Source organism: Protopterus annectens, chromosome 1.part1 (genome assembly GCF_019279795.1).
Source record: "Protopterus annectens isolate FY-2018-M chromosome 1.part1, PAN1.0, whole genome shotgun sequence".
Lineage (NCBI taxonomy): Eukaryota > Metazoa > Chordata > Ceratodontiformes > Protopteridae > Protopterus > Protopterus annectens.
The window spans coordinates 1,630,543,332-1,630,551,621 of NC_056726.1; positions in this window are offsets into that span (position 1 = coordinate 1,630,543,332).

Genomic DNA, 8,290 nt, shown 5'->3' on the forward strand with positions numbered 1-8,290 from the left:
ATTTTACCTCAACTGTTATTTTCATAATTTTTCAAACTTTGTTTTGCACATCCTTTTATACATCTCAGAAACAAAATTCACAACTACCTTCATAATTTCTTCTTGGGTATTTACATTAACCCCCTTTTCATCATAAATCACATCTACTTTTCTTTCTTTTACTTCAATCTCTTTTCTTAATCATGGAGATATAACTTTTTCCTATTCTGTTGTCTAAATTGATGTCAATTAATAACCTGCTTCCCTGTTTTTTTTTATATACTTTTCTTTCTAAATCATTAACAATTTTGCTTCCCTTTTCAGCTTTTAAATTTCTGCACATTTTTCTTAGGTTTCTTTCAACATTACATTTTTTTATATTTTCTTCTGTATACCACCCCACCAATAAGTCCCTTTTCCATAATATTCTCTATGGTGTTATGCTCACACCATTTTTTTTAATATATTACAATCTGCTGTTTATCTTTTTAATTTACTTCTTTCATGAAATTTCTGTTATTACCCATTAAACCCACATTGCTTTATGATAAAAATATTATTCACACCTCACACCTTTCTAAGCACTTTTTAAAAGGAGGGAAAGTACAAACATTTTTGAAGAAAGCTGTGGTGCCCGTATTACCCAAAGAAGATTAGACCCATCAGACCCAACTTGATAGAGACCTTTGCACTTTTAAACCATGATTATATACAGTTATACTAGATAAAAGAATGACAAAGGTGCTGACAAAATTGCTAAGATATGGATCTAATGTGGAGGCCAGAGATGGTTTATGTATAATCTGAACAGAAGCTGTAGCAAGTATTCTAAGAACTAAGCCATAATGAGAATGCAGAAAAGAGATTTTTTTCTAAGAGGGATAATTGCAAGTAGGGATACAAAAAATAGGCAAGAGGGTCTGGAATTTACTGGAGAAAACTGGCAAAGGAATCAATGTATTGGGAGCATATACATGGACTGAGATCACCTTCCCAATCCGGAATGGATATCAGAGCATAGGCAAAGGGAAACAGACAGGGGAGTCCAAAGTGAAAGACTTGATTTAGTAGTTTTTAGTCAAATCTAAAACAGAAAGTTCTGTTAAAGGGATAATTAGCAGGGCATATACAATATTCATAATAATTATAAGAATCAATTACACAAGGCTAGAAAAGATTGGAAAGAGATAATGGAAAGCAGTTTACAAGAGAATAATGTATGGCTCCAAGTACGCTATGCAGTCCAGAAGGTTTACAGTTTTTACTTAGAAGTGTTTTTTTTAATATCCGAAACAGACTTCAAACAATTTTTCCTCAGGTAGACAGAAAATAAATGTTGGCGGTGTGATGGGAAGAAAGAGGTAATTGGGCCATGTGCTTTTTGCGACTGTAGGAGGTTGGATTTAAAAAATTTCCTACAGAAAAATATTGGTTGACCAAATGGCTGTAACTAATTAAATCATTCTGTTGAGTTGTGGCATAGGATCTAAATTGCCTTCATATAGTAACGCTTTAAGTTTAATTCTATTATCTGTTAATAAAAGCCGTTGCTAGAAAATGGAAATCAAAGTCTAAACCAGCTATTCTCGAAGTACTGAATATAGTAAAGCAGATTAAAGAACTGGAAGAAGGATCTTTAGAAAAGGAAAGGAGCAAATTACATTGAAATAAATGGAATTTGTGGGAACAATTCATAGAGAATAATGCTCAGGAAGTTGATTGAGGTTTAAAGGAAGGCAGGGACTGAACAATACTGGACTGACATCAGTTATAAAAAAGATGTTAAATGTATGCAAATAGAAAAAATGTTAATATAGTGTGTTTTCTTTTCTATTAATGTATGTATGCCGATGTCATACATGATAATTTAAAAAGGTGTTTAAAAATATATACTAATTTCACGGTCAGTCAGTCTCTGTGAGAGGGGAAAGCTTCCTAATCTCAGGATTCCAGAATCTGAAGAAACACAAACCACAATATGCAACTGATTGAATAGTAACAAAAAAGTCACATCCATACAACCTATGTACCCTGGCAACATTTTTTTTCTCTCTTGTAGGATCTCAGCTTCTGAGCTATTCCGAACGGCACCTATTTTCAGCACAGCTGTCTTAGTCACCTGATTTTTAATGGTATTGTTGTTATTTAGCTACTGATATTTGATTACTGGGAAAGCTCAACTGCATAGGTGCCAATTTTCAGCAGTGGCCCAGGGAGAAAAGCTCCAAAGTATTAAAAAAAAACATTTTAAGAACAATTTTACAATCTTAAAAAATAATACAAAATATCTACAGTTTTTGTAATTATACCACATTAGACATAATGTGAAAACATTGGTTAAGAACAGATATAGCTTATATGAAAATTATTTAATATTTAGAAAAGTTTTAGCCAGTTTAGGGAAATTAAAGGTAAATCAGTACATTATAAACAGCAATTGCAATATGAAGTGAGAGAGAAAACAGGGTTATGGTATACTCAGAAAGTCAATAGAGAGAAAATGACTGAAGCAAAGAAGTGAGTGAAGGAGGAGTAAGGTATGAATAGGTACTTGTTCATATTTAGGGATACGGTTTATTTTGGGTTTGAGCAAGAATAGAGCCAGAGTTTGGCTAAGAAGATATTCCGAATGGTTTTAAAGAAGTGGAGGAAGGGTACTGACCTAACAGATAGAGGATAAGTTGTTCTCGGCCTTAGCAACATGGTATGAGTACATACAATGCCCAGCAGATTTGATAGGTTTGTGGACAGACAGGAGTTCTTGGTCACTGGATTGTAATGACAAAATGGAAACATAGTTGTGTAGAATGGTATTTAGTGCCGGACAAGCAGATGGCTGACAGATAATTTTAGAGGTGGTTAGAAACTGTTGATATGTTAGTTGATGGGGTAATTCTAACCAATTGAGGCTTTTTTAGTGCTATACAGGGTTAGATTCTGAAGGGGATATTGGCTGCAAATTTAGCCACTTTATTATAACATTGTTTTGCTTTTAGTGATGCCTGGAGGTTAGTATGGATGGCAGTGCCATAAAGTAGTGAGGAGAGGAGAGACGTAGTGGCAAGTTTAGTTTTAGTTGAACTAACAAAGTTTTTGGCTTTGTAATGCAGTACTAGCTTTTGGCTATTTTACAGGTTAAATTTAAGATTATTATCCCTAACAATTTGCAATAAGAAGGGACTTTAATGGCTATATTATTAAGAAAGAGGATTATATTTTTTTTCATGAGAGGTATTTGGTTAAAAAATAGTATTTTTTTATTTGGACTGAGCATGAGTTGCACATTACAAAGACATGTTTCAGTGTTTGTTGAAGCTTCTGTGTATTATTATTCATTTACTTTTTTTTTAGATGTTCCAGGGCTGGTCTGATATGCATATGAATGTGGAGTCATCTACATATTATATCAGGGATGCCTGTTGTGAGGAGGGTGTTGGTGAGAATGTTAAAGAGGAGGGAACCAAGGATAGAGCCTTGTGGTGCATTGGTGGTGACCGGGAGGTATGGAAAGAGGGAGGAGAGCCATTTTACTGACTGATACCTATTGGACAAGTAGCTTTTGAACCACAGAAGGGTGGGCTGACATAGACCAAGTGAGGACATTTGAAGTAGAAATTTGCTGTGACAGTCTGTGTCAAAGGCTTCATACAAGTCTTTATGTAAGGAGAGGACTGGTTTGCAGTTATTTCTAGCTTTATTGACAGTATCTATAAAGGTTAGAAATGCGCTGTTAGTATTGTGGAAGGGATGGAAGCAGTGTTTTGTGGGGGACAGGAGTTCTCACAGGACATAGTTTAGCAATTGTTTTTGAATATACTTTTCACAAATTTTGGTGAGGGGGATAAGATTGTTATAGGTCTAAAGTTTGTGATATCCGATGAATTTCTTCCTTTGCAAAAGGGATAATGTAGGATTTTGTTCCAAAAAGAGGGAAAGTGGGATTCCTAGATTAACCTACAGTGGATATAAAAAGTGTACACACCCCTGTTAAAATGCCAGGCTTGTGTGATATAAAAAAATGAGACCACAATAAATAATTTCAAAACTTTTCCCACCTTTAATGTGACCTAAAATCTGTACAGTTCAATTGAAAAACAAATCTGTTAGGGGAAAAAATAAAAAAATGTACAATAAGCTGGTTGCATAAGTGTCCACACCCTTAAACTAATACTTTACTGAAGCACCCTTTGATTTAATTACAGCATTCAGTCTTCTTGGGTAGACACCTGCCATCAATTAAAGAGACTCTGATTAACCCCAAGTAAAGTTCAGCTTTCCTAGTAGGATTTTCATGACATTTACTCAGTTGCCTGCTACAGCAAAAGCCATGGTTCTCAGACAGCTTACAAAGCATCAAAGGGATCTCAGTGTTGAAAGGTATCATAGGTTCATAGGTAGGTACTAGGCTATCGAGCCCTGGGGCCTATATAAGCCTAGCCAAAAAAGTTCCCTGGCATTCGCCACCCAAGAAAGTTATTTTCCTGTGCCCCTGTTAGCAGAGCCACAGAAGTTATTTCCCAGGTGAAATTCCTATTTCCCATCCAACTGTCAAGATTTTTTTTAAAGAGGGCTACGGAGGAGCTTTGCTTGACATGAATGGGTAGTCTGTTCCAGAGCATGGGAAGTCTCTGGGACAGGAATCTATCCCTCCAGCATGTTCTGTTTATTCAAAAAGAAATAAATGCACCAAGACTTACACAACCAGAGACTTTTAATACATAAAAACAAATACAGATGCAAGTGCTTTCATGACTGTCGCTTCATCAGACTACTTAAAATCTGCTTTAACAACCTTTATACCTACAACAGTCAGCTGATGCCTCCAATTAACATCAGTTAAAAAATGACTTAACCCATAAACTATTACTAAAACCTTAATATAAAAACTTTTATATATATAAATAGGCACATGGCAAAGACACAATATATACAGCGAAGCATGCCATAATTTAATCCTATATGTATACACCTATAAAATGAAAATAAAAACAAACTTTATCTTTCTAATGCTTAAGACGGCACAGCTTTAAAAATGATTTCAGAGATGTTATCCCATTCAAGTCTGGAAATCTTTCAGCATTTAGTAAAAGAATCCATTTTTGTTCAACATTTTCAGTGTATGTTTCAATGTCCCCTCCCCGTATACTGGTGTGTATTACTTGAATAACAAAAAATTTAAATGTACGTGTGTTTGTGTGTCTGCCTCACATGATTAGCCAAGGCACTACTCTCTTTACTATTGTGAATACCTCTAATATGTTCAAGGATCCTGTCCTTGAACATCCTATTAGTTTTACCTACATAAAATGCATGGCATTTTTGGCAAAATGAAAAATATATAACATTGGCCGTGCGACAATCAGATAGCAATTACTCCTAATAGTAAATCTTCGGAATGGATGCATGTAAGTCGTATTGATATGAATATACTGACATGCAGAGCAACATCTGCACGAAAAAGTACCAGTTCGCTTAGAAAGAAATGGTTTACTACTATTCATTTTGTTACACAGATATTGTTTTAGAGATCTGTTATTTCTGAAACAAAATTAGGGTATATGCCCTATCTTATCCATTAAACCTGGGGCTTCTTGTAGTATGTTCCAGTTTTTCTTAACAGATACATACTCATTTATATCACTAGAAAACTGGAAAACCAATCTAAACGTATCTAGGTTAGAGCCAGTGGCTTCGTTGACACATTCATCTTGGGGAGCACTTCTTAAATATGGTTTACACCTATTACTTCTTTGTGTCCATGCCTCTTTAATAACAGTAGTAATTTCTCCATTAGAATAGCCCCTCTCTAAAAACTCCTGTGTAGTAATTTTAAGGGCATTTTGTGCCTCTGTATCCTCATTATGTAATCTAAGTACCCTATAGATTTGCCGCTTTAGAACATTTCTAGGAATGTGTCTAGGGTGCATGCTGTTTTTATGCAATAGGGCATTTTTCCTTGTTGGTTTCCTATAAATGCTACTCTTCAGTTGATTAATGTCTGTTTTACTGACAGAGACATCTAAGAAGTTAATTTCATCTTTCGAAGACTGATAGGTAAATTTTAGAAAATCAGTAGTGGTATGCATATACTTATCAAGCTCTAAATCATCCTCTTTACATAGGACAAAGATATCATCCACAAAGTGGATGTACCATAAGATATTTTCAAAGAAACCATTATTCTCCAACAGGAGAAAACACTGTTGCCGGCATACCAGAGCCAGGTTGGCGTAGCTGTTGGCACAAGCAGTGCCCATAGCAATGCCAACCTTCTGAAGAAAGAACTCATTCTCAAAAACAAACATTATTTTCGAGAATAATTTCCAGTAAACTACAAATTCTGTTCTGTTTATTGTGGTGGCAAGGTTTAGGACCCTGGAGCGTGTGGCTCGGAGGGATTGGGGTTTCTTTTCTTTAAATGTAGCATATCCAACAGATCTGGATTAGACATGGCTTTGTATGTTAGGCAGAGGTCACTCTGAGTAAGCAATAAGAGACGGAGTAGAGCTGGAGTTTTTTGAGACGGTCTGCGTATGGCACTTGTTTGAGGTCGGTAATCCTCTTATTAAGATATTTCTGTGGCCTTTCTAGTTGTTGTACATGTCTTATGAGGTACATGCCAAATGGGTCTGATGAGGGATGAGTAGAGAGGAACAATGGTCTCTTTTTTTCTGAAGGTAAACCCCTTTGTGATGAGGTGTGCCACATAGAAGGATTTCCCGACTACTGTGGAAATGTGATTATCAAAGGAGAGACTACTGTCCACCTGTGTCCCACGGTCACTTATCACACTTTCAGTGTTTAGTAGGCTACCGTCTAGGTGGTAGTTCATGGGTACAGTGTTTTTCCCAAAAGGGATGACAATGCACTTCTTGCCATTGAGCTTGAGGCCATGACTTTGACACCAAGCATCCGTCTCAGTGAGGCCCCTTTGTAGAATGTCCACATCATTAGGTGAGTCTATTACGGCACCTAGTTTGCAGTTGTCTGCGAACTTCATTAGCCAAAGACCTGCTGTATTAGCCTGGATTTCTGAGAAGTAGATACCAAACAGGAGAGGACCCAGGACTGAGCCCTGTGGTACTCTACTTGCTGAAGTTGGATTTGGAGTCGGCTACTTTCACTGTGTGGGTTCTGTCAGTGAGCCAGATGGCCATCCATCTTGTGACATAGGGATTTATGCCGAGTCTAGGTTCATAGGTAGGTACTAGGCTATCGGCCCTAGGGCCTATACAAGCCTAGCCAAAAAATGTACCCTGGCTTTCGCCACCCAAGAAAATTATTTTCCTGTGCCCCTGTCGAGCAGAGCCACAGAAGTGATCTCCGGGGTGAATTTCCCATTTCCCATCCAATCATCAAGATTCTTCTTGAAGAGTGCTAATGAGGAGCTCTGCGACATAGATAGGTAGTCTGTTACATAGTATGGGAAGTCTCTGGGACAGGAATCTATCCCTCCAGCATGTTCTGTTTATTGTGGTGACAAGGTTTAGGTCCTTAGAGAGTGTAGCTCAGAGGGATTGGGATTTCTTTAAGTGGAGCATGTCCAACAGCTCTGGGTTTGACATAGCTTTGTATGTTAGGCAGAGGTTGCTCCTGAGTAGTCGATATGCGATGGAGTAAAGCTGTAGTTTTTTGAGACGGTCTGCATAGGGCATCTGTTTGAGGCAAGTAATCCTCTTTGTGAGGTATTTCTGTGGTCTTTCCAGTTGTTGTAGATGTCTTGTGAGGTACATACCAAAAGGGGCATTGTACTCTATAATGGGTCTAATGAGTGATGAGTAGAGGGGAACAATGACCTCTTTTTTTCTGGATGAGAATCCTTTTGTGATGAGATGAGCCAGAGAAGGATTTCCTGACCACTGTGGCGATGTGATTATCAAAGGAGAGACTACTGTCCACCTGTGTCCCAAGGTCTCATCACATTTTCGGCATTAAGTAGACTACCAGCTATGTGGTAGTACATGGGTACAGAGTTTTTACCAAAGGGGATGACAATACACTTTTTGGCATTGAGCTTCAGGCCATGGCTTTGACACCATGTATCTGTCTCAGTGAGGCCCTTTTGTAGTTTGTCCACATTGTTAGGAGTTTCAATATGGCTCCTAGTTTCCAGTCATTTGCAAACTTTGTTAGCCAAAGACCTTCTGTGTTGGCCTGCACTTCAGAGAAGTAGATACCAAACAGGAGAGGACCCAGGACTGAACCCTGTAGTACTCCACTTGTCACTAGTCTGATGTCGGATTTGGAATCCGCTACTTTCACAGTGTGGGTTCTGTCCGTGAGCCAGTTGGCAACCCATCTTGTGACATAG